A 26,354-nucleotide genomic window follows, 5' to 3' on the forward strand; every position below is an offset into this window, starting at 1 on the left:
GTTGTTTGTTTGAGTACTTTCTTACTTTTTAATCACTTACAAATGCTCCAGGCTCATTCTACATATTTCCTGCTCACTCCACTTTATCCCCAAGAGTCTTGATTCCATTTAATGGAGAAAGTTATTAGAAACCAAGATCTCGTCCTGGCTGGTTTGGCTCAGCGGTTAGAGCGTTGGCCTGCAGTCCAGACAGACCCAGGTTCAGTTCCCGCTAAGGGCACATACCTCCGTTGCAGTTTGTTCCTGGCCCTGGTTGGGTTGTGTGGGTGGCAGCCACTTGATGTGTCCCTTTCACGTTGATGTTTCTCTCTCTCTCTCTCTCTCTCTCTCTCTCTCTGTCCCTCCCACTCTATCTGAACAGAAAATGGAAAAATGTCCTCAGGTGAGGATAAAAAATAAAATAAAATAAAGTAAAAAAAAAGAAACCAAGATCTCAGTGCTAGGTGAGCTCATTGCAGCTGGGATGATGTCTTTCTTTTTGAATTACTGTTTTTCTTTGTCTGATACTGCACTTTTTAATTCTTTCACAGAAAGTAGTGTAACTTGCTCAGACGCGAAAACCTGAGCAAGTTGATCTCTCTAAGCCAAAATCCATATCTATAATGATGCAGATAAAAGTTGCTCACTTATTATATGTAATAAGTCAGAAACTGTCTTATTCATTATTCTATGTCTAGGTCAGGTATTATAAACTATCTGTCCCATAATATCTGTACCAGACTAAGAACTTTGTTGAAAGAATGTATGTCCTTCCTTCTTTCCTTCTTTGCCTAGCCGGTGTGACTCAGTGGACTGAGCATCATCCCATAGACTGAGAGATCCCCAGTTCAATTCCTGGTCAGGGCACATGCCTGGGTTGCAGGCTCGATCTTTAGTACGGGAGGTGCAGGGGGCAGCCACTCTGTGTTTCTCTCACATCGATGTTTCTATCTCTCCCTCTCCCTTCCTCTCTCTCTAATAAATAAATAAATAAATAAATAAATAAATAAATAAATAAATACATACATACATACATACATACATTTAAAAATAGTGTACATAAATCACTTAGTATATATAGCATGTAGTAAGCATTCATTAAGTATCTACTCTTTTTCCTCTGTTAATATTTTCACCTTCCCTTTTGGCTGTCCCCTCTCACTCTCCTCTCACAGCTCTTCCTTTGTTTGTCTTGTGAATGTTAGTATTCCACGGGGTTTGTCTTAGATTTTCTTCTTACCTTGTACATTCTGTCCCCAGGCAATTTTATCTATTCACATTGCTTTAATTATCATTTACTTTGTATATGGATGACTCTCACATCTGTATATTTGGTCTAAACCTTTTCTTTTGAGTTTTTGCATATCCAACAGCCTATTGGACATCTTCATTTGAATAATTTATATGCATCTCAGACTCAGTCTGACCAAAATTAAAGTGATTATTTTACCCTCTCAAAATATATTCTTCGCTTTTTTTTTTTTATCCTCACCCAAGGACATTTATTTTTTTATTTTTTATTTTTTGTTCAGATAGAGTGGAAGAGGGAGAGAGAGAGAAACATCGAAGTGAAAGGGACACATCGAGTGGCTGCCACCCTCACAACCCAACCAGGGCCGGGGACAAACTGCAAACAAGGTACATGCCCTTAGCGGGAACCAAACCCGGGTCTCTCAGGACCGCAAGCCAACACTCTAACCGCTGAGCCAAACCGGCCAGGGCTATTCTTCGCTTTTTATTATCTTACTGAATAGTAGTACCATCCACCCTTTGCCCAAACCAGAAACTGAGGCATCCATCATTTTTTATTCCTTTTTCTTTCTTTCTATTTCTTATTAAATCAGTCAAAAGTCTTGTTTCTTTCACCTCTTAAATCTCTCAGCCCTCCCAGCCATTTTCTCTTTCCTTTGCTACTATCTTAGTTCAGACTACTATAAACCCTTTTCTGGATCACTGCAGCTGTCTTCTTTACTTCCAGCTTTATTTCTTTCTATTTTATTCACTGTACTGTAGCTACATACTTTTTTTCTCAAACACAAATCTGAACAAGTCTTTTTATGTTAAAAACAAAAAAAAACATATACTAGTTCCTTATTGCCCTCAAGATAAAGTCCAAACTCCAATTTAAGAGATATGATTCTTGCTTTCACTTTAACATTATCTCAGACACCCACCTGTGCTTCTGGCATACTGAGCGACATTCTCTGTCTCTGTCTCTGTCTCTGTCTCTGTCTCTCTTTGTGCTTGTCTCTGTGCCTGGAATGTCATGCCTTCTTCACACCATCTTCCACTCCACTCCTGATATATATACATTTCACCTGGATAATTTCTGTTCATTCCTTGCATCTAAGTTTAGGTCTTATTTCCGCTTGACCCATAAACTTCTAATATCTCTACTTCTTTCTGTTGTCACATTTATCACACTGTACTTTAATACTGGTTTACTTATTGGTCCCACCTGACTCCATGAAGTCAGAGACTTTGTCTTAATTCATCATTGTATCTCTAGGAGAGGTATTTCAAAGTATCTGTCCCATAATATCTGTCCCCAATTAGGAACCTTGTTGAAAGAATGTATGTTTTCCCCTCTATCTATTTTTGTTTGTTTGTTTGTTTGTTTTTTTTAATCCTCACCCGAGGACATTTTTTGTTCAGACAGAGCAGGAGGGAGAGAGAGGAAGAGAGAGAGAGAGAAACATCGATGTGAAAGGGACACATCGAGTGGCTGCCACCCGCACAACCGACCAGGGCCGGGGACAAACTGCAACCGAGGTACGTGCCCTTAGCGGGAACCGAACCCGGGTCTCTCAGTACCGCAGGCCGACGCTCTAACCGCTGAGCCAAACTGGCCAGGGCTCCCCTCTATCTATAATTCCTTCGGCCACTGGGAAAATTATTTTGGGTGGGGAGATTTTTATTTACTCTTTAAAATCTAGCTGACCATGAATTCCACTGTATCTCCTTGTTACTGTGCATCCTTTGGATTAACCTTTGGACCCCGTACATATTTTTTTTTTATCCTCACCCGAGGACATTTTTTGTTCAGATAGAAGTGGGAGGGAGAGAGAGGAAGAGAAGGAGAGAGAGAAACATTGACGTGAAAGGTATACATCAAGTGGCTGCCACCCACATGAACCAACCAGGGCCGGGGACAAACTGCAACTGAGATACGTGCCCTTAGTGGGAACTGAACCCAGGTCTCTCTGGACCGCAAGCCGACGCTCTAACTGCTGAGCCAAACCAGCCAGGGCCATTTTTCCATTTTTTTTGTTCAGATAGAGTGGGAGGGAGACAGAGGAAGAGAGAGAGAGAAACATCGACGTGAAAGGGACACATTGAGTGGCTGCCACCCGCACAACCAACCAGGGCCAGGGACAAACTGCAAGCAAGGTACATGCCCTTAGGGGGGAACCGAACCCGGGTCTCTCTGGACCGCAGGCCGACGATCTAACCTCTGAGCCAAACCGGCCAGGGTGCCTGTACATATTTTATTGTTGTCCTGATCATATTATATTGTATTTCTTTATATGATTGTACTTTTTTAAAAATATTTTTTTATTGACTTTTTAGAGAGAGAAGAGGGAACGAGAGATAGAAACATCAATGTGAGAAACACTGATTGGCTGCCTCCTGCACGCTCCCCACTGGAGATCGAGCCCGCAACACAGGCATGTGTCCTGACCGGGAATCAAATTGGGACCTCTCAGTCCATAAAACGATGTTCAATATATTGAGCCACACTGGCCAGGCTATATGATTGTCCTTTTATTTTACTAGACAATGAGCTCCTTGAAGGCAGCATCCTTTTTCATATTTTTGTCCTCAGACTCTAGCTTGATTTCTAGCACAGTTATACATACTCAGTAAATATTGAACTACAAAACCTTGTTTGACCAGAACATTCCTATACTTTTTTTATCCTTACCCGAGGACATTTTTGCATTCATCCTCAGATAGAGCAAGAGGGAGAAAGGGAGAGAGAGAGAGAAACATCAATGTGAAAGAGACACATCGACTGGCTGTCACCGGGCTGGGGACAAACTGCAATTGAGGTACGTGTCCTTAGTGGGAACCAAACCCAGGTCTCTCTGGACCACGGGCCAATGCTCTGACCACTGAGCCTAACCAGCCAGGGCACATTCCTATACTTTTAATCAAAGTGTTTGTTTATCTAACCTTTGAGAAGTGTATAAAGAAGGAACTTATCTTTAATACTTTTGAAACAAAGTGGTAAGGTATTTATTTAGTAAAGAAGGTTTCTGACCTCTTTGTTTTAGGACATATCTACAAGTTGGAAGTTTAAAAGTTTTCTCCTTTCAATTAAAAGAAGAAAAGTCTGAAGATAATTATATTCAGTCATAACCAAGGGAGTAGTAGAGAATTTAAAACCAGATGAGTATTTATATATCCTTGTCTTTAAATCATGTAATTGTGCTTTATTAAGAAAAATGAGTCCTGGCCGGTTTGGTTCAGCGGTTAGAGCATCGGCCCGCAGACCAGAGAGTCCTGAGTTTGGTTCCCGCTAAGGGCATGTACCTTGGTTGCAGTTTGTCCCCGGCCCCAGTTGAGGTTGTGTGGGTAGCAACCGGTCGATGTGTCTCTCTCACATCGATGTTTCTCTGTCTCTCATCCCCCCTCTCTCCCTCCCGCTCTATCTGAAGATAAATACAAAAAATGTCCTCGGGTGAGGATAAAAAAGAAAAATGAGAAAGTACTGTGATTGAGGGCTTCATTATCTGTGGTACTGAGAATCCAGCAGGACCTTTGATGAAGAAAGTCAGGGATTCCTCAATTGTTGGAGAGGCACATGCTATTGGGTGGGCTGTACCTGTGGATATTTCTGGCATGTGGAAAGTGGCCATATGTGCCTACACGCTATCTGCAGTCCTCGGGAAGCTGCTTGCTCAGCAGCTGTCGGGAGGGGTGCACTTGTGGGATGCATTGCTGGTGTCCTCGCAGGTAAAGGCGGTCAGCCATCCACCTTCCTTCCACTTGTTCCTTTATATCCCCAGCAGCGCAGTTCCACTTTGCCAACTCATTTGTTGCTTGCACACCAGATTTAAAATGTGCACGTCTTGTCCTGACTCCCGGTTCCACATCATCTAAGAGACTGCAGTAGCCTGTAGCTGTGGAAATGACAACCTATTAAAATGAATTCAGCAACTCAAAGAGGGAACACCCCCAAATAATCAAACAGATTCCCCCTATGGAGGCAGAACTAGTGGAAAAGATGAGAGAAAGCTGTGATGGAAAGAAAAGGGGATGAGCCCTGGCCGGTTTGGCTCAGCGGTAGAGTGTTGGCTCTCGGACCCAAGAGTCCCGGGTTCGGTTCCCGCTAAGGGCACGTACCTCAGTTGCAGTTTGTCCCCGGCCCCAGTTGGGGTCGTGTGGGTGGCAGCCACTCGATGTGTCCCTTTCACATTGATGTTTCTCTCTCTCTCTCTCTCTCTCTCCCTCCTGCTCTATCTGAAGATACATGCAAAAATGTCCTCGGGTGAGGATTAAAAAAAAAAAGGAAAGGGGATGAAAACTCTCCGGAGGATACAGATGCAAGCCAGAAAAAGTTGTTTTGGAACTAAAAATATACTCAGAATTTTTATTTATTTTTTTGTCATATAAATGAACCCATTTATGATAGGCTGACAGTGTTTCGAACTGTGGAGCTTCTACTGGTCTTTCAGTTCCTTCAGTCTTCTGATGGCAGGCTTGACCGTGGCGCAGGAGTGGTGCTGGAGGTCCCGGCGCCACCAGCGACTGTCTTCACGCGGGAACCACAGCGCCAGAGCCCCAGAGCCCGGCTCTGCACCTTGGTTTTGCCACAGAAGGAGCAACTGTATTTGGCATGTTGGCAGATTTCCATTTTCTTCACCATTTTCCTGAGGGAGGCGCCGTAACGGGTTCTGTATTTACCAATGATTCCGACCTTCTCAGTGCGTTTAGCTATGTCGCCGCTAACTGCGTTCAAACCCAAGAACTACTCAGAATTTTTAAATCTAAGAAAGATTGAAAATAAGAAATTGCCAAAGATGTACTGACAGCAAAACAATATCGATGTCAAGTAAAATATACTGAAAACCTCAAGGCATTAAAGTGACAAAGAAGAATATAGTATAGTGATAAAAGAAACAGTCAAACCAACATCCAATTTTTAGAAAATGGGCAAAACTTTTGAATAAACAATTCACGGAAAAAGAAATATTAATAGTTCTTACACAGATGAAAAGGTACTCTACCTCATTCATAAAATATGTCATTTTCACTCAGCTGGTATGGCTCAGTGGACTGAGTGTCATCCCATGCACCAAGAGTTCATGGGTTTGATTCCTGGTCAGGGCATATACCTAGATTGCAGATTTGAAACCAGTTAGGCACGTATGGGAGGCAACCAGTCAATGTTTCTCTCTCACATGGATCTCTCTCTCTCTCTCTCTCCCCCCCCCTTCCTCTCTCTAAAACTAGTAAATATATCCTTGGGTGTGGAATAAATAAATAAATAAATAAATAAATAAATTTAAAAAAATGAGGAATACAAATACCATATTATTTCACTTAATATGTGTCATCTAAAGAACAAAATAAAACAGAAACAGAGATACAGAGAAGGAACTGATGGTTGCCAGATGGGAGGGGTTTTGGGGGCTGTGTGAAAAAAGTGAAGGGATTAAGAAATAAAAATTGGTAGTTACAAAATGGTCCCAGGGATGTAAAGCACAACATGAGAATATAGTCAATAATATTGTAATAACTATTTATGGTGCCAGGTAGGTACCAGAATCATTGGGGGATCACTTCATGAGTTATATAAATATCTAACCACTATACTATACACCTGAAAGTAATATATAATAATATTGAATGTGAACTGTAACTGAGAAAAATTAAATTAAATTTAAAAAAGATGTGCCCTAGCCAGTTTGGCTCAGCGGTTAGAGCATCAGCCCACAGACCAGAGAGTCCCGGGTTTGGTTCCCGCTAAGGGCACGTACCTTGGTTGCACTTTGCCCTTGACCTCGGTTGGGGTCGAGTGGGTGGCAACCACTCGATGTGTCTCTCTCACATTGCTGTTTCGTTCTCTCCCTCCCCCTCTCTTTCTCCCTCCCGCTCTATCTGAAGATAAATGCAAAAAAAATATCCTTGGGTGAGGATTTAAAAAAACAAACAAGATGTGAGGAATAATGACATACAGACACAAAAAGAACATGCAGTGGTTTTTTTGTTTGTTTGTTCCTTTTTATTGATTTTAGAGAGAGAGGAAGGGAGAGGAAGAGAGAAATGGAAACATCAATGAGAGAGAACATTGATTAGCCACCTCCTGCATGCTCCCTGCTGGGGATTTGGCTACAACCTGGACATGTGCCCTGACCGGGAACCAAACTGGTGACCTGTTGGTGCATGGGTCAATGTTCAACCACCGAACCACACTGGCCAGGCCACATAATATTTCTTTTAAGGTACACAAAAACTATTGACATTCATTGTCTAGTAGTAGTAGAGAAACAGTATCTTTCTCAGAGAAGTCGTTAATTATAATGAAGTCCAACTTAATCAATTTTTTCTTTCATGGATCATGCTTTTGGTGTTGCATCATGAAAAGTCATTGCCAAAGCCAAGGCCACTTAGTTGTGTTTTTTTTTCTATTTATCATCAGATAGAGTGGGAGGGAGGGGGAGAGAGACAGAGAGAAACATTGATGTGATAGAGCCACATCGACTGCCTCCCGCACGACCCAGCCAGGGCTGGGGACAAACCACAACGGAGGTACTTGCCCTTGACCAGAATTTAACCCGCGACTCATTGGTCCTTGGGGCGACACTCTAACCACTGGACAACCGGCCAGGATGTAGATTTTTTAATTTTTATTTTATCCTCACCTGAGGACATTTTCCATTTTTTATTCAGATAGAGTGGGAGGGAGAGAGAGAGAAACATCGACGTGAAAGGGACACATCGAGTGACTGCCACCCGCACGACCCAACCAGGGCCAGGGACAAACTGCAACCAAGGTGCACGCCCCTAGTGGGAACCGAACACGGGTCTCTCTGGACCTCAGGCCAGGGCGCGTAGATTTTTTTTCCCCTATTTTTCTTCTAGGTGTTCTGTGGTTTGCATTTAGGTCTGATCATTTTGAGTTAATTTTATGATAGGTATAAGGTCGGTGTCTAGATTTAGTTATTTTTTTGCATGTGGATGTCTATTCCAGCCTCATTTGTTCAAAAGACTTTCCTTTCTCATTGACTTGCCTTTGCTCCTTTGTCAAAGTTGAGTTGAATATATTTGTGTGGGTCCATTTCTGGGCTCTCCAGTCCATTGATCTATTTTCCTGTTCTTTTGCTGATACCACACTGTGGATTTATAGTAAGTCTTGAAGTTGGATAGTGTCAGCCCTCCTGCTTTTTTTCAATACTGTGTTGGCTATTCTGAGGTTTTTTGCCTTTCTGTAAACATTTTAGAATCAGTTTGTTGACATCCACAAAATAACTTACTGGGATTTTGATTGAGATTACATTGAATCCGTACATCAAGTTGGGAATAATTGACATCTTGACAATACTGGTTTTTCCTATCCACAAACATGGAATATCTCTCCATTAAACAATGTTGACCGCTCACGAGTTAACTCGTGTTTTCATGTTCAGACGTTGCCGACCGCTCACAAGGTAACTCATGTTTGCACTTGCATTAGCTATTTCCATTTTTTAAACTCAGGGTAATATAGGGTTATTGTATTTGTGACTCTTCGCCCTGAGGGTTGAAGTTCGAAAAACAGCACACCATTCTGTATTCTTGAAGTAACTAGGGAATGGATACCTGCTGGTTCAAATGAGTGCAGCTCAGAACCTCACACTTCTGGTCCTTCTAAAAGAGCTCCTCACATTGATTCGCCTTTTAGGCTTTCAGGGCAACTAAAAGACCACGTTTTAGAAAAAATAGTCACTGGTATAAAAAAAAATCCAACTAGAACATGTAAAGTGTGTGTTTCAAAAGGTGGTTGCTATACAGTATACCACACCAAAAAAATTGCTAAAATATATAATATGTATAAAATATAATATGTAGCAGATGTAAAATGTACAAGTTTCATTTAAATTCATTATGTATAAATAAAGTATATTGAAGTTTATTTAGATTGTTTCACTTTCATATGCAGTTACGAAAAAATAGACGATGACGTGAGATAGCTTCTATGTCAAATCGCCGGTCAACAATGTTTAACTGGGAAACGTTTTGTGGATAAGGCAGTAGGAACAGAAGAAATTTGACATAGAAGCTATCTCACGTCATCGTCTATTTTTTCGTAACTGCATATGAAAGTGAAACAATCTAAATAAAGTTCTACCAAAAACGTTGCTGGAATCGCTCCCTATAGGACATTTCTGCATTACTATGCGAGAACTTCATTTTCTTGATGAGAAAACGTTTAAAAGAAGCTGAAAAGGTGAAAGGGTAGGGATTTCATGTTAGGGATTATTTCAGTGTTCAAAATCTTAAAATACAGTGGTTTACACATTTTAGTTACACATTTAATTTAAAAGGTTGGCCCTAGCCGGGCAGCTCAGTTGGTTGGAGCATTGTCCTGGTACTCCAAGGTTGTGGGTTCGATCTGCCATCAAGGCAAATGCAAGAAGCAACCAATGAACGCATAAATAAGTGGAAAAACAAATAGATGTTTCTCTCTCTCTCTGAAATCAATCAATTAAAAACAAACAAACAAAAAAAAAAACAGCTGCTAACATTTACCCATATTCTTTTTTCCCCTCAGGTTTTACTTTACAAATTTAAGTCCTAAAAAAAAAAAAGTGTTTGTTTTATTTTACATTACTTTGAGTAACAGTTATAAATGACATTTGGTTGCTATTTCTAATAAAGTTTCTTTGGCATCCTTCTAAATCTGAGGTCATATTAGGGTGATTGTGGTCTCCTACTGTGCTGGGCTTTAGTAAAAGATTGTATTTTAATAAACAGTGAATGTTTCTGGCTTTGCTTTTTGAATCTGGGTTTGGTTTCAGGCTATTTAAAAATAGCTTAATGATCTGAAAATAGACAACTATCCCATCTACAAATAGTTTTATTGACCTGTTCATTCCAGTAGCTTGCTTTTCCTGAGGGACCTGTGCCAACTGATCCGTTTTCTCCCTTGTATTTTTCCTATGTTTATCTACAAGATGCTTTATTTAAATAATAGTGTTTAGTTTATCATATTCAATAATTAAATAGTAGAATTAATTAAGAATTACCTTTTAGAAATAAAGTTTAAGGAGTTCCTGATTTAAAACAGATAATAAAAGAAAAAATTAGAGTGTTTTAAAATAAGCTCCACTTACCACATACATCTCTTACTTTCCTGTTAACTGCTTTCACAATGCAGATTGCGGTTAGGTCAAATTACATAACTGCCCTGTGTTTTGATTGGGTGTTGTAGATCTATAAATAGTTTTGACAATGCAGTATGTTATACCTGAGCCACAATGAAATGGCTCCCCCCGCCCCATTTTAAATATACTTTTTTATTTTCTATTCTTCTTCATCTAAATTGCTTTATTATAAAGAGTATGACATGATACCTATATTTTATACTTCTTAAAATAACCATTTACTGTTTCTTTTTTTTTTTTTTTTTTTATCCTCACCCGAGGACATCCTTCCTTTTTTGTTCTGGTAGAGAGACAGAAACAGAGAGAGAGAGAGAGAGAGAAACATCGATGTGAAAGGGACACATCGAGTGGCTGCCACCCGCACGACCAACCAGGGCCGGGGACAAACTGCAACCGAGGTACGCGCCCCCAGCGGGAACAGAACCCGGGCCTCTCGGGACCGCAGGTCGACGCTCTAACCGCTGAGCCAAACTGGCCAGGGCCAGTTACTGTTTCTTGAGAAAGATTGATAAACTGATATTCTTTTTTTTGGAGGAAAGGATATCTGCATTCTTGTTTCTGTATTATTTCAAAATTCATTTTCAGTGAATAAACTTATAACTCATTTGGCAGAGTAGAATGCTGTTGAGATTACAAGGTCTGGTTTTAGGTGATTTCTTATTTGCTTAGTATTTCGAAATGGAATTCCTCTGTCTGTTTTTATTTTTTATACCCATATGGCCCATGTCTTCTCCGGGAAGAAAATCTTTCCACACCTTTAACTTGAGCTAGCCATCTTGCTTACTGTTGGTAACAACAATTGGTGCTGGTTAATTTCAAACCACAGCACTAGGGAAGTAGATAATTTTGACTTGTCAATTGGAATTTAGTTCTAAAATCAACCTCTTAAATGTTATCTTTTTTGAATTTCTTTATTTAAATTTGTCTTTTTATTACCAACATAAAATTTGCACAAGTTGCCAAATCCAAAAGCAAAATATCAAAAAAATACCATAGTCCGGCCAGTGTGGCTCAGTGGTTGAGTGTCAACCCGTGCATCAAGAGGTCGGTCGCTGGTTCGATTCCCGGTCAGGACACATGCCCAGATTGTGGGCCAAATCCCCAGTGGGGGGCATGCAGGAGGCAGCCAGTGATGTTTTCTTTCTTATCAATTTTTCTATCTATTTCTCCTTCTCCCTTCCTCTCTCTGTAAAACCAATAAAGGAAACAAAATGAAACAAACAAAAATGCCAAATTAACAGCTTTATTGCCAACACTATGTTTTAAAAGTCAAATGTAACAATTTAAACCACAAATGTTTATTATTCAGGAGAGATTAAATTTTCCATTCTGATAATCAATCTGGTTTCTCCTCCTCTTCTTTATAAAATACATGGTAAATAAAACTTAAAATGATGGCTAAAATATTTTTTAAAAGATGTTTATGTCTTTAAAAATTACTAAATAGAAAACTATTAAAATTTGCTAAAATTTTACTATCTATCTTTCTTTCTCTTTTATTTTAATCCTCACCTGAGAATATCTTTTCTTGATTTTCAGAGAGAGGAAGGGAGAGAGAGAAACATCAATGTGAGAAAGAAACATCGATTAGTTGCCTCCCTTATACACCCTGACTAGGGATTAAAAGGTCTGAGCCAGCGGGAGATCACATCCACAACACAAGGCCATTGTAGAGCAAAACAGCTTACACAGCATTCGCCTGGGTGTAGGCGGGCTGAGCCGAAAAGGGTTCAGCATCGAATAACAGTTGGGGTATAGGTTATATACTCTGCTTTTAGTTTCCGGCAGTTCCTGCAGACATACTCTGCCTGGCCCATTGTCCACTTTGCAGTTGGACTGGTCTGGTATCTTGTCCTGCATCTGAGTGATCCATTGCCCTGCTGATAATTCAGATAATTCCTGTCCATTCTCAACAGAAGGCTGAGCAAAGGTCATGCAAGCAACACATTTTTCAGTTTCCGCCTTTTGCAAGCTTTTACCTTTATCCTTTAAAACGTTACTAACCCTTTCAGGGATCAAATCTGCAACCTAGGTATGTGCCCTGACTTGGAATCCAACCTGCAATCTTTTGGTGTACCAACAACGCTCTAAGCTATTGAGCCACCTAGCCAGGGCTTAACTGCATTTCTTTAGGAGTTTTTATTCACACTAATGAAAACACATTGTGTTTTGCTTCATGTTGTAAAGTAAGTTTGATATATTTGAAAAGGCATAAGTTTTGGAACCATAGAATTACAGCTTCAAATATATCTTTGCTATTTATTGGGTCTACAGTTGGTAATATAGAAAGTTTATGTTACTAAATCTCTCTTTGTCTGATTTCACATTTCTCTTATGGGGATAATAATACCTTATCAGGATTATATTTTCTTAACCCTTATTTGTAAAGCTTTATGCATAATACTTAGCATGTTGTTGACCTTAAAAAACAACAACAAAGTACCACTTATTTTACCAGCAAAATTGATTTATTCGGGAATAGCAGAAGAATTGCAATTCAAGGAAAAGCAAATGATGGCTAACTGTGACAAGTCCAAAGAGAGGGGAGAGGCTTACTTTTTTTTTTTTTTATCCTCACTCGAGGACATTTTTTAACTTTTTTTTCAGATAGAGTGGGAAGGAGAGAGAAGAGGGAGAGAGAGAGAGAGAAACATCAACGTAAAAGGGACACATCGAGTGCCCCCCCCCCCCACGACCCAACCAGGGCCAGGGACAAACTGCAACCAAGGCATGTGCCCTTAGCAGGAACCAAACCCGGGTCTCTCTGGACTGCAGGCCAACGCTGTAATTGCTGAGTCAAACCAGCCAGGGCAAGAGAGATACTTACTTTTATAGGGGAAAAGGAGGAGGTTGGGAGGGGCTCTATGGAAAATCAGGGTGTTAGCAGCTTTTCATTGGCTGAATGTAGCAGTTTGTCATTGGCTGGGCTGTAACCCTGAGCCCAAACCTAAAGACAATTAGCTAAAGAGGTTCTGGTAATGATTGACAAAGGTGGAGGTCTTTTGATGGACAAGGAGAAATTCAGCGTAGTAGGTGCTCAATAAAATAGTAATCTCGTCTTTACTTTCCTGTTTCTTTGATATCAGAGCCTTTATCATTGTAGTCAATACATAGAAAATTTCTGGCCCAGCCACTGTGGCTTAGTGGATTGATTGTTCTCCCGTGGACTGAGAGGTCCCAGTTCAATTCCCAGTCAGGGCACATGCCCGGGTTTCGGGCTTGATCCCCACTAGGGGGTGTGCAGGAGGCAGCCAATGGATGTTTCTCTCTCTCATCAATGTTTCTGTCTCTCTCTCCCTCTCTCTCTAAAATATCAATAATAAAAAAACATTTAAATACATAGAAAATGTCTTTAAGTTGCTGATAAAATTATTGAAAAAGACAGCCTGAATTCATTTAATTACAAGCTATATTTTGAAGTAAGTGTTACCCAGCTTTACTAGAAATTCAAATTTCTTCTTTAATTTTCTGTCTGTGAAGCTAGTTAAATGTTTTGCTTGAATCACAGAGTAAGCTAGGAACTCTTTTATCATTCCTTTCTTCACCTAGCCAGTGTGGCTCAGTGGTTGAACGTCAACCCATGCACCAAGAGGTCACTGGTTTGATTCCCAGTCAGGGCACATGCCCAGGTTATGGGCCAAATCCGCAGGGGGGGCATGCAGGAGGCGGCCAATCGATGTTCTCTCTCATCAGTGTTTACATCTCTCTCTCCCTCTCCCTTCCTTTCTCTCTAAAATCAATAAAGGGAAAAAAAATTAACAAAGAAAAGAAAAGAAGAGTAAGACAACTGACAATGCAAGTGTGTAAATCACAAATCTAAATGAAGTGTAGAAGAAGGACTATCTATCAATGAAGTCTCAGTCTTCCAGAGGATCAAGCTGCAATTACAACAATACTTTGAAAAAAAAGTATTTTTCCCACTCCCTGAATAATAAAGATGATGCTTTATTGGTATGCCTGGAGGTTGAGAATGCTCTAGGCCAGTAGTTCTTAAATTCCAGCAAGCAGCAGAATCACCCGGAGGGCATGTTACAAAGATTGCCTCCAGAGTGTCTGACTCAGTGGGTCTGGGTGGGGTCTGAGAATTTGTATTTCTAATGAAGTTTCTAGGTGAAGCTGATACTGCTTGCCCTGGACTACATTTTGAGAACTACTGCTCCAAGAGTATATAGAAGAAGCAGGGATTAAGCAACAGGGAGCATCAGACTGATTTTCCTGCCTACACTTTTTCACTCAATTCAGAAAACTTTTCAGTACCTTCTGTGTGTCTAATACTGAGGTGTCATGTTTTGGACTTTGAGACCACGAACTTTTCCTTTACTGAGGGTCTCCATGGGCTAAGAAACACTTTCTGAAAGAAAAGACTAGTGAAGAAAGGAGGGCCCTGGTCAGTTTGGCTCAGTGGTTAGAGCGTTGGCCTGCGGTCCAGAGAGACCTGGGTTCGGTTTCTGCTAAGGACATGTACCTCGGTTGCAGTTTGTCCCCGGCCCTGGTTGGGTCTTGCGGTTGGCGGCCACTCGATGTCTCCCTTTCACGTCGATGTTTCTGTCTCTGTCTCTCTTCCTCTCTCTCCCTCCCACTCTATCTGAACAAAACATGAAAAAAAAAAAAAAAAAAAAGAAAGGAGGAAAGTAAAAGGTTTGTGCTGGCGGGAGATCACATCCACAACACAAGGCCAATGTAGGGCAAAAACGATTTTATTGCATGTGCTTGGGTGCAGGCAGACTGAGCCGAAAGGGGGTCAGCCTCGAATAACGGGGTGTAGGTTATATACTCTACTTCTAGCTTCTAGCAGTTCCTGCTGACGTACTCTGCCTGGCCCATTGTACACTTTGCAGTTGGACTGGTCCAGTATCTTGTCCTGCATCTGCTGGGTGATTCATCGTCTTTCAGATAACCCGATAATCCGATAATCCGTGTTCAATTGAAGGCTCAGCAAAGGTCATGCAAGCAACACGTTTTTCACAGTTTCCACCTTTTGCAAGCTTTTTTTTTTTTGTCCTCACTCAAGGACATTTTTCCATTCTTTGTTCAGATACAGCGGGAGGGAGAGAGAGGAAGAGAGAGAGAGAGAAACATCGACGTGAAGGGACACATCGAGTGGCTGCCACCCGCACGACCAACCAGGGCCGGGGACCAACTGCAAGCGAGGTACATGCCCTTAGCGGGAACCGAACCCGGGTCTCTCTACCGCAGGCCGACGCTCCAACCGCTGAGCCAAACCAGCCAGGGCACAAGCTTTTACCTTTACCCTTTAAAACGTTACTAACCCTTTCAGAAAAGGTTATCCTTTTTGTTGTTTTTTCAAACCTCTGTCTTCATGTTATAGCACTATTTTATCTTTTACTGATTTTAATGCAAAAAACATTGGCTCCTATAATTCTAAAAACTCTAGGAATCTCTCCTAAGGAAATAAATTTTGATGTACAGTTAATAAAGGCAAAGACAGAAATAATTATTGTAGCATTATTTATAAACAGCAACAAACTAGCTCCTACACAGAAGTCTATTACTAGGTGATTTTAAAGTTAATTGTGCATGTCTATATGTGATAGCTAATCTTGTACTCAAATTTTACTTATGAAGAGAAACATTTTATTTTATTTTTAAAAATTTTTTTGTCTTTACTGATTTTATTTTTTTATTTTTATTTTATTTTTGTTACAGATGTTTCTCCTTTTTTACCCCACTGACACCCTCCTCCCCATCCCCCCTACCCCATCCCCGGCTTTGTTGTCCATGTCCATTGGTTATGCGTACATGTATATAAGTTCTGTGGTTTATCTCTTCCCTCCCCCCACAACCCCCTCTTCTGAGGGTTGTCAATCTGTACCTTACTTCCACGTCTCTGGGTCTATCCTATTCCTCAGACTGTTATGTTCATTATATTCCACAGAAAGTGAGATCATGTGGTATTTGTCTTTTTCTGCTTGGCTTGTTTCGCTTAGGATAATACTTTTCTTTATTGATTTTAGAGTGAGAGGAAGGGAGAGGGAGAGAGAGAGAGAGAGAAACATTGATGAGAGAGAACATCAGTTGGCCACCTCCTACTGGAGATCACACCTACAACTTGGGCATGTGCCCTGACTGGGAATCGAACTGATGACCTCTTGGTGCATGGGTCAGTGCTCAACCACTGAGCCATGGCAGCCAGGCTGAAGAGAAGCATTTTAAAGGTAGAAAATGCTTAATACACAATACTTATTTTATTTAGGGATGTTTTGACATAATTTAAAGCTCAAATCTAAAGTTGTGAAATTTGCCCTAGCCGGTTTGGCTCAGCAGTTAGAGCGTCAGCCTGTGGTCCAGAGAGACCCGGGTTCGGTTCCCACTAAGGGCGCATACCTCCGTTGCAATTTGTCCCTGGCCCTGGTTGGTCATGCGGGTGGCAGCCACTCGATGTGTCCCTTTCACGTCGATGCTTCTCTCTCTTTCTTCCTCTCTTTCTCTCCCACTCTATCTGAACAAAAAATGGAAAAATGTCCTCGAGTGAGGATTAAAAAAAATTTTTTTAAGTTGTGAAATTTACTTATAGAAAAAATTAGGAAGTATGTCAAATTACAGGTATCTTTACAAGATGAGGTTATGATTGATTGGTACTATACATTCTTTTCTGTATTTTGTAATATATCTATAATGAGGTATTTTATAATGAAAATACTTAGGTCAGATATTTGTATATATGTAGATTTCAAGTTTTAGTTAAAATATATAGAGAAAAGTATACAGCTGAGTGGTTTACAAACCAGCACTCATAACTAGAAGCAAAGTATTACCAGCACCCCAGAGGCATGCCGTGTGCACATTTCAAGGAAAACTGCTTGACTGATAACAGCAAAGATTACTTTTTGCTATTTTTGTTCTTTATATATGGGATTATACAGTAGTATTTATTCTTTCATGATTAGCTTTTCTTCCTCAATGTTATGTTTGTGAGATATATCTACATTATGTGTAGCTGCTGTTGTCCATCCTTTCTCATTGCTATATATAATATGCCATTGTGTGAATAAGCCATGATTGATTCTAATGTTATTGGGCATTTTCGTAGTTTTCAGTTTGGAGTATTACAGTTAGTGATCTCATGAGCATTCTGGTCCATGTCCTTTGGTGAGCACATGCATGCATTTCTATAGGGCATATACCTGGGACTGGAATTGTTTGGTTAGAGTATAAATATGTTCTGCTTTAGTAGATATTCCACATGACCTTTTCCAAAACGGTAATAACAATTTACACTTCTACCAGCAGTATATGAAAATTTCCTGTTGCTCATATCCTTGCCAATAGTTGGCATTTTTTGTCCTTTTTCATATACTCAGCCTGGTGAGTGTGTAATGGTAATTGTGGTTTTAATTTGCATTTTCCTGTTGATTAGTGAAGTATAAAATCTTTAGACTTTAGACCATGAACCAACCCAATTGTTAAGAAACATTTAATACAGTCAGTGGAAAATTTTAATAATATGTGTTAGAGTGGCTATAGAGAAAATGCTGGGGCTTAGGCCTGAAACTTCAGGGCTGTGTTTAATATGTGTATCAAGTTTGTATAATTGATCAAAGCAAATATATATAACTGCTACCTAATTCTGTTGCTGAATAACTGTTGCTTTATTCTGTAATATGAAGTACTCTATTTCAAAGATATTCTAATTTTTTTCTTTTTTAAAAAATAGGTTTTTATTGATTTTAGAGAGAGAAGAAAGGAGAGGGAGAGAGAGAGTGAAACAGTGATGAGAGAGAGAAACATTGATTGGCTGCCTCTTGCACGCCCCCTATGGGGATCGAGCTCACAACCTGGGCATGTGCCCTGACCAGGAATCCAACAGGCAATCTCTTGGTGCATGGGACGACACTCAGCCAACTGAGCCACACCAGCCAGGGCTACATTTTGTTTTGATCACTGCGTTCCCTCTTTTAATATCCAGGATCAATATACCAAGGTAATTTTTTTTTTATTCTCACCTGAGGACATTTTTGCATTAATCTGCAGATAGAGCAGGAGGGAGAGAGAGAGGAAGAGAGAGGGAGAGGGAGAGGGAGAGGGAGAGGGAGAGGGAGAGGAAGAAACAGCGATGTGAGAGAGAGAAAGAGAGAAACTTTGATGCGAGAGAGACACATTGATTGGTTGCCTCCTGCACAACCCCCACTGGGGCTGGCTGGGGCCAGGGATTGAACCTGCAACCCAGGTACTTGCCCTTGACTGGGAATTGACTGGCATTTTTTGTCCTTTTTCATATACTCAGCCTGGTGAGTGTGTAATGGTAATTGTGGTTTTAATTTGCATTTTCCTGTTGATTAGTGAAGTATAAAATCTTTAGACTTTAGACCATGAACCAACCCAATTGTTAAGAAACATTTAATACAGTCAGTGGAAAATTTTAATAATATGTGTTAGAGTGGCTATAGAGAAAATGCTGGGGCTTAGGCCTGAAACTTCAGGGCTGTGTTTAATATGTGTATCAAGTTTATATAATTGATCAAAGCAAATATATATAAACCCTACCAACACTCTAACCACTGAGACAAATCAGCCAGAGCTAAGGTAATGTCTTTGTCTCAGTTTCTATGAAGTTTTAATTGGGGATCTTTTTTTAAAATATGTTTTTATTGACTTTTTAGGGAGGGAAAAGTAGAAACATAAATTTGAGAGAGATACATTGATCAGCTGCCTCCTGCACGCCCTCACTGGGGACTGAGCCCACAACCCGGGCATGTGCCCTGACCAGGAATTGAACTGGGACCTCTCAGTCCATGGGACGACACTCAGTCCACTGAGCCACACTGGCTGGGCTAATTGGGGATTTTATGAGATAACTGTGACTGTTTTACAGGCCACAAGAAGAAAAGTGACTTTTGACATACCTAAACACAAACCTTAAAGGATTCCAACGTAAACACATACTATGCTCAATTGGTATTTAACTGGCTTTGCGGAAAATACTCCATAATAGCATGAAATGGTTTGGATAGAAAAGGATTATATAGTCAAGAGCTGAGTGGGGGGCCTGTGATCAAAGAAAACTTCTAGCATCTCCCTGCTGCCATAGTTAGTGTAAGTTATTACCCACTCCCTTCCAACTCATCCTGTGTTTTTGGAAAAGGAGGGAAATGTCTTTCCCTGGGCTTTCTCTGATCATATTAAATAGTTCGAATACAGTCACTTTATTATTTTAAAAAGTTTTTTTTTAATATTGATTTTAGAGAGAGGAAAGGAGAAGGTAAGAGAGAGAGAGAGAAACATCGATTGGTCACTTCCTGTATGCCCCCCAGTGGGGTTTGGGCCCACAACCTGGGCATGTGGCCTGATCAGGAATCAAACCAGTGACCTCTTGGAGGTCGACACTCAACCACTGAGCCACACCGGCCAGGCTCGAATACAGTCACTTTAACCTCAACTTAATCTATTGGAATAAAATAACATGGAATTCGTAATACTCAAATTGTTTCACCAAAGTACTCTAAGAAAAATTGGATTAGTTGATTAACCACAGTTATAGCTCTTCAGTTGCATATTATTATTAAGTTTCAGAAATTTCTTTCTGAATGGAAGAGTCAAAACAACCCAGGAGCAAATTATTTTCTTGGTTGGCAGAGCAATATCAATTCTTAGCACACATGAACTCAAGCTGAATGCCACAGCTAGTCCAAGATTTGAAGTTTTCTTAGCTCTGCTAATTTTCTCTATTAATTTGTATGTATTTCTATTTTTACAAAATTCTCTCTAGTAATTAGCTGAACTCAGAAATTTTTTTTGTTTGTTTTCTTCTAAAAAGATTGTATTTTAATTATTTAGTTTCAGAAGGATGTGTTGTTAATAAACTTTTTGTTATCATGTGGTGACCATGGAAACGTACCATTCAGATCTGCTGATGAGAGGCATAACTGACTGACAGTTGCAGCTGTGGCCCCTCTGGATCTAGCACCTCATTCTTGCTGAGACCACCCATACTAGCTGTGGCTGCTGTAAGCAGTGCATGAGCATGATGAGGAAATAGTGTAATGGGCCCATTCTTACAGGATGCAGAACTCCTCAAATGGACAGAGCATTATCTATTGATGCAGAAAACATTCCCCAAAACCTAACAGCTTAAAATAACAAACATTTATTATCTCATAGTGTCAGTGGGTTGGGAGTGGTTTAGCTAGGTGGTTTAGCCTCAGGGTCTGTCCTCGATTTTAATGGAGCTGTTGGCCAACACTGTACTCACCTGAGGGCTGGATTGTGGCTGAAAGATCGACTTTCAGGATGGCTCACTTCTGACTCTTCACAAGAGCCCCCAGCTCCTCACTGGTTACTGTCACGAGGTTTCAGATTCATGTCATTGCCACATACCTGTCTCCACAGGCCAGCAACACATTTGTTCGGGACAGGTGCTAATTCAGTTTTCATTTTAGGTATCATTTCCTCTGAGACACTTCTAAACATCATCCCACCTAAGGTTTCCAGATGTAGCAAGTAAAAATGCAAGATAATGTTTGGGACATACTTATACTTAAAAAGTAGTCATTGTTTATTTGAAATTTAAATTATTTATTTATTTCTTTTAATCCTCACCTGAGAATATGTTTTCATATGTTTTTAAAAAAATTTTTTTTCTTTATTGATTTTACAGAGAGAGGAAGGGAGTGGGAGAGAGAGATAGAAACATTTATGAGAGAGAACATCGACTGGCCACCTCCTGCATGCCCCCCACTGGGGATTTGGCCCACAACCTGGGCATGTGCCCTGACTGGGAATTGAACCTGCAACCTCTTGGTGTATGGGTCGATGCTCAACCACTGAGTCACACTGGCCAGGCCATTGTTTTTTTTTTTTAGAGAGAGAGAAACATTGATCAGTTGCTACCTGTAGGCACCCTGACTGGAGATCAAGCATGAGGCCTAGGTATGTACCCTGACCAGAAATCGAACCCGCAGCCTTTTGGGGTATGGGACATTGCTCCAACCAACTGAGCCACCTGGCCAGGGCTGATATTTAACTTTAACTGGACGTCCTGTAGCCCTATGTTCACCCATTCTGGGTTTGGTTTGTCTTATCTGTGCCCATATGGCACCCTGTGCTATCCCATCTTTACATAACTACACTGTGTTCCTATTGTCTCTGTAGTTGTCAGTAGAGTGGAACTTCCCTATGGGTAGGAACTGTGTCTTGTTTATTTTATTCGCTGTTAATATCTCCAGTGCTTGACCTTTATAAGCACTCAATAAATATGTGTGGGCTAGTCAAAGAATAAAAACACTTGGTCTTATAATTGCATGTACTTTTTCTCTTCCTCCATCTTCATCATCATGATCATGAAGAATAGCAGAGGAATGCTAATGTAGGTGGATAAATGGCTGGGAATTCCAGGATTCAAAAACTTGCTATTCATCACTTTTTAGATAAGTTGTAGTTTCCCCTTCTGGTAGCTACAGGGAATACCTGTTTCCTGCCTGCCTTAGATAATATCTGCCTCCTTCCTGTCTACCATGAAAGAAAGACACAAATTATTAAGCCTGTTATTTTCTAGGAGCTGTGCTGAGCTCTTTATATAGTGGTAGTAAGTTTTAAGTAGCAGTAAGGACTTGGGAGTCAGATAGCTCCGAGTTTGAATCTTAGCCTTGTCTCATAATAGTGGTGACTGCTTGGGCAAGTTACTTAGTTGTGTTTTAGTGTCAATTTTCTCATTTTAAAAACATCTACCTCATAAGGGCTATTGTGAAGATGAAATGATAAAACCTATGACCTTGCCTAGCATAGTGCCTGTTGTTGGCACATGGTAGGTACACAGCAAATCCCTACTGAAGCTTCTTGGCTCTGGCAGATTGTCATTCCTTGAGTGATTCTGGCTTTTGAATCGTAGGCATTCATAATTCCACCAGTTGTAAATTTTCAGCCAAGCACATATACCAAATATCTGGACCTGTGATTTCTCTCTTACTGAGATGGATTGCTAAGGCAACAGCACATTAGTAGGGGAAAACTAACCTGTTTATATCAGTTAAAATAGCTATTTTTCCCTATATGTAGAACTTATAGAGTCCTATTCTCAATAGAAGCAAACTGCATTGAAGGATCAAAAATGGATGTTTCAATGATTGGCTGTCTTCCACAAACCAATTATCCCTGCGGTAACTTTTCTGATATCTCCTGCTTAAAACCCAAAAGATAAAAAGACTCCTAAGATCCCACTTTCTCAATCTGTGTTTCTTTTGAAAAATCAAGTTCAAGTGTAACTTTTTGGCCCTTTGCTTCTTGGGAGGTTTCTGTCCTTATTGGCCTCCTATGCATTAGGATTGCTGTTGTACCAACCCCATATCCCCAACTCTGTCTTTTCCCATTTCCCCCAGCGCTTTTCACTTTAATGAATAAGGACATTGAGTCTCATATAGATTAAGTGATTTACCACAAGTCACTCATGCAGACAGCTAGGATTTAAAACCAGGTGTCCCGACTCCATTGCAATATGTGTACTACATTCCAGTTGTTTCATTGAACAAGAATTATGCAACTTGTACATTGATATAAATATGTGAGGTATTAATTTTTTAGTATTGTGAAGTGCTGGGCATAGATATGATAACACCTATGGCAGGAGTATTTGTAGTTGATTTAAGGAGACACATAAGTTAAATAGCAGAAGATAAGTTAAATGTCAATGATTCATATAACAAAATAATCAGAATTATTTCTAGTTATTTTGAATTTTTAGATATTTTAGTACCATTTGTGTTTAGATTCTTGTACTTAGGATGATGCTTTTGAGATTTAGTCATACTGTTGTGTGCATCAGTAGTTCTTTTTTTATTACTGACTAGTATTTTATTGTATGTATGTACCACAATTTGTTTACCCATTTATGAGTTGATGAACATTTGTATTGCTTCCAGTTGTGGGCTATATGAACAAAGCTGCTATGAATATGCAAATACAAGCTTATGTGTTGACATAAGTTTTCATTTCTCTAAGGTACCTAGGAGTGGAATTGTTGGGTCATGTGGTAAGTATATGTTTAACTTTGTAAGAGGTTGCCAAACGTATTTCCCAAAGTGTCTGTACAAATTGGTATTCCCATCAGCAGTATATAAGAGTTCTAGTTACCCTGTGTCCTTGTTAGCACTTGATATGGTTAGTCTTTTCTCATTTTAGCTGTTCAAGTGGGTTTATGAGGTACCTCAGTGTGGTTTGAATTTGCATTTCCCTAAAGACTAATGATATTGTGCATCATTTCATGTGCTTATTTGCCATCCACATACCTTCTTTGGTGAATTAATTGTTTAATTTTTTTTCCCATTTTTAATTGGGTGGTTTGTCTTTTTGAGTTATTGTCTTATTCTGGATGTAAGTCCTTTATTCAATATATTTTATACAAATATTTTCTCCTAGCCTGTAGCTTGCCGTTTTGTTTTATTAACAGTAAATTTGATACAGCAAACATTTTATTTTTTAATGTGCAATTTATCAATTAAAAAATATTGTTTGCACTTCTTTAGGTCCTGTTTAAGAGATCTTGCCAGCCAAGATTACTAAGATTTTCTTCCATTTTTTTTTTAGAGCATTACAGATTTTGCTCTTAAATTTAAGTCTGATAATTTTTGAGTTAATTTTCATGTATAGAGTGAGGTGCATGTGAATAACCAATCATTGCAACATCATTTATTGAAAAGATTACCCTTTCCCATAGAATTGCTTTGTAGTTTTGTCAAAGATCAGTTGACTATATAGTTGAGGGTCTATTTCTAGATTCTATTCAGTTCCTTTGAGCTAAATGTCAGTAACACACTATTTAATGTAGCTCAGTGGTTCTCCATGAAGGGCAGTTATGCCCCCCAGGGGACATTTAGCAGTGCCTGGAGACATTTTTGATCGTCAAGTCACAACTCAGGGGAATTTGCCTCTGGTAAGAGTGAAGGCCAGCAATGCTACTAAACATCCTACTGTGCACAGGACAGTTTCCCATAACAAACAAACAGACAGTCTGAAATGTCAGTAGTATCAAGGGTGAGAAACTCTGCTGTAGCTGCATATTGTCTTGAAATCAACTAGTGCAAGTCCTCTAACTTTATTCTTTTTCAAAGTTGGTTTGGCTATACTTAGTCTTTTGCATTATTATATAAAGTTTAGAATCTGTTTGTAAATGTTTACAAAAATGCCTGTTGGGATTTTTACTTGGATTGCATTAAATCTACAGATAAATTTGGGAAAATCGACATCTTAACAATGTTGAGTCTTCCAATTTATAATCATGGTTTATCTGTCCTTTAAGTCTTCTGTAGTTTGTCTTGGCAAAATGTTATGGTTTTCATTGTGCAGAGCTTGCACATATTTTATTAAATTTGTTCCTAATTTTTTCATATTATTGGTATTATAAATCACTTTTATTTCAATCTCTGATTTTTTTTCATTGTTGGGATATAGAAATTTAGTTGTTTTTTGTATATTGACTGTGTCACCTGTGACCTTGCTAATAAACTCACTACTAGTAAATTTTTACAGGTTTCATAGGATTTTCCGCAGAGATCACCATTTTGTCAGTTTTACTTATTCCTTTTTATTTTTATGCCTTTCCCCCTTTTTTTCCTGGACTTACTGCATTGGCTAAGACTCCTGTTCAGTGTTGAAGTAGTGAAAGTGGACATCATTGTCTTGTTCTTGATCTTAGTGGGGGAAGCATTCAGTTTTTTACCATTATGTATGATTTTTAACTATAGGTTTTTTGTAGATGCCTCTTAATGCATCTATTCCTTATCTGCTGAAAGTTATTATCATGAATGGTTGTTGAATTTTGCCAAATACCTTATCTGTATCAATCAAGATGACAGTGTAGTTTTTTTTTATTCTGTTTATACACAGTGGATTGCATTGGTTGATTTTCTGATGTCCAAGCAACATTATATTCCTGGATAAACCTCACTTGGCATGATATATTATTTTTTTAATATATTCTTGGTTTCAATTTGCTAAAATTTTGTTTAGGATTTTTGAGAGATACTTGTCTTTAATTTACTTATGTTTTATATTTGTTTTACTTTTTTTCTGGAGTACCTTTGACCTTAGTTGCCACCTTGTTTTATCTCAGCATTTTCAAGGGATTAACTTCTGAAAGAAGAGTTCCATTTACTTATAAAAATCCTCTTGTGTTTTGAGTGCTATATGCTAGGAATTGTGCTAACCTTGTTATGTTACTTATTTCATATAATCCTCACAGCCTCCTTGAAAGTGAAGTACTATTATTACACCCATTATAAAAATGAGGAAGCTTCCCTGGCCATTTTGGCTCAGCGGTTAGAGCATCGGCCTGCGGTCCAGAGAGTCCTGGGTTCGGTTCCCGCTAAAGGCCTGTACCTCGGTTGCAGTTTGTCCCCAGCCCTGGTTGGGTTGTGTGGGTGGCAGTCACTCGATGTGTCCCTTTCATGTCGATGTTTCTCTCTCTCTCTCTCTCTCTCTCTCTCTCTCTCTCTCTCTCTCTCCCTCTCTCTCCCTCCTACTCTATCTGAACAAAAAAATGGAAACATGTCCTCAGGTGAGGATAAAAAAAAAAGAGAGAGAGAGCGAAAGCTGAGGCTCAAAGAATTAAATTTCCGAAATGGTAGAGACAATTCAAATCATGTCTTTCTTACCAGGCCAGTGAGGCTCAGTGGATTGAGCTGTGTCCCATGGACTGAGAGGTCCTGGTTCAATTCTCGGTCAGGGCACAGGCTGGTTTTTGGGACTTGATCCCCAGTGGAGGGGCATGCAGGAGGCAGCCAATCAATGTTTCTATCTCTGTCTTTCTTCCTTTCTCTCTAAACATTCAATAAAAACATTTTTAGCCCTGGCCTGTTTGGCTCAGCGGTTAGAGCGTTGGCCTGCGGTCCGGAGAGACCCGGGTTCGGTTCCCGCTAAGGGCACGTACTTGGGTTGCAGTTTGTCCCCGGCCCTGGTTGGTCGTGCGGGTGGCAGCCACTTGATGTGTCCCTTTCATGTCGATGTTTCTCTCTCTCTCTCTCTCCCTCCCACTCTATTTGAACGAAAAATGGA

General features: G+C 39.8%; 1 protein-coding gene and 1 pseudogene across 4 annotated transcripts in view; one reads left to right on the plus strand and one right to left on the minus strand.

The window, feature by feature from the left end:
* The window catches only part of TFDP2 (transcription factor Dp-2), a 143,293-nt gene that overhangs the window by 20,987 nt on the left and 95,952 nt on the right, over positions 1-26,354 (plus strand). The gene's annotated exons all lie outside the window — the stretch shown is intronic.
* LOC118633482 lies at positions 5,646-8,553 on the minus strand (annotated as a pseudogene).

Source organism: Molossus molossus, unplaced genomic scaffold (assembly GCF_014108415.1).
Source record: "Molossus molossus isolate mMolMol1 unplaced genomic scaffold, mMolMol1.p scaffold_m16_p_18, whole genome shotgun sequence".
NCBI classification, from domain to species: domain Eukaryota; kingdom Metazoa; phylum Chordata; class Mammalia; order Chiroptera; family Molossidae; genus Molossus; species Molossus molossus.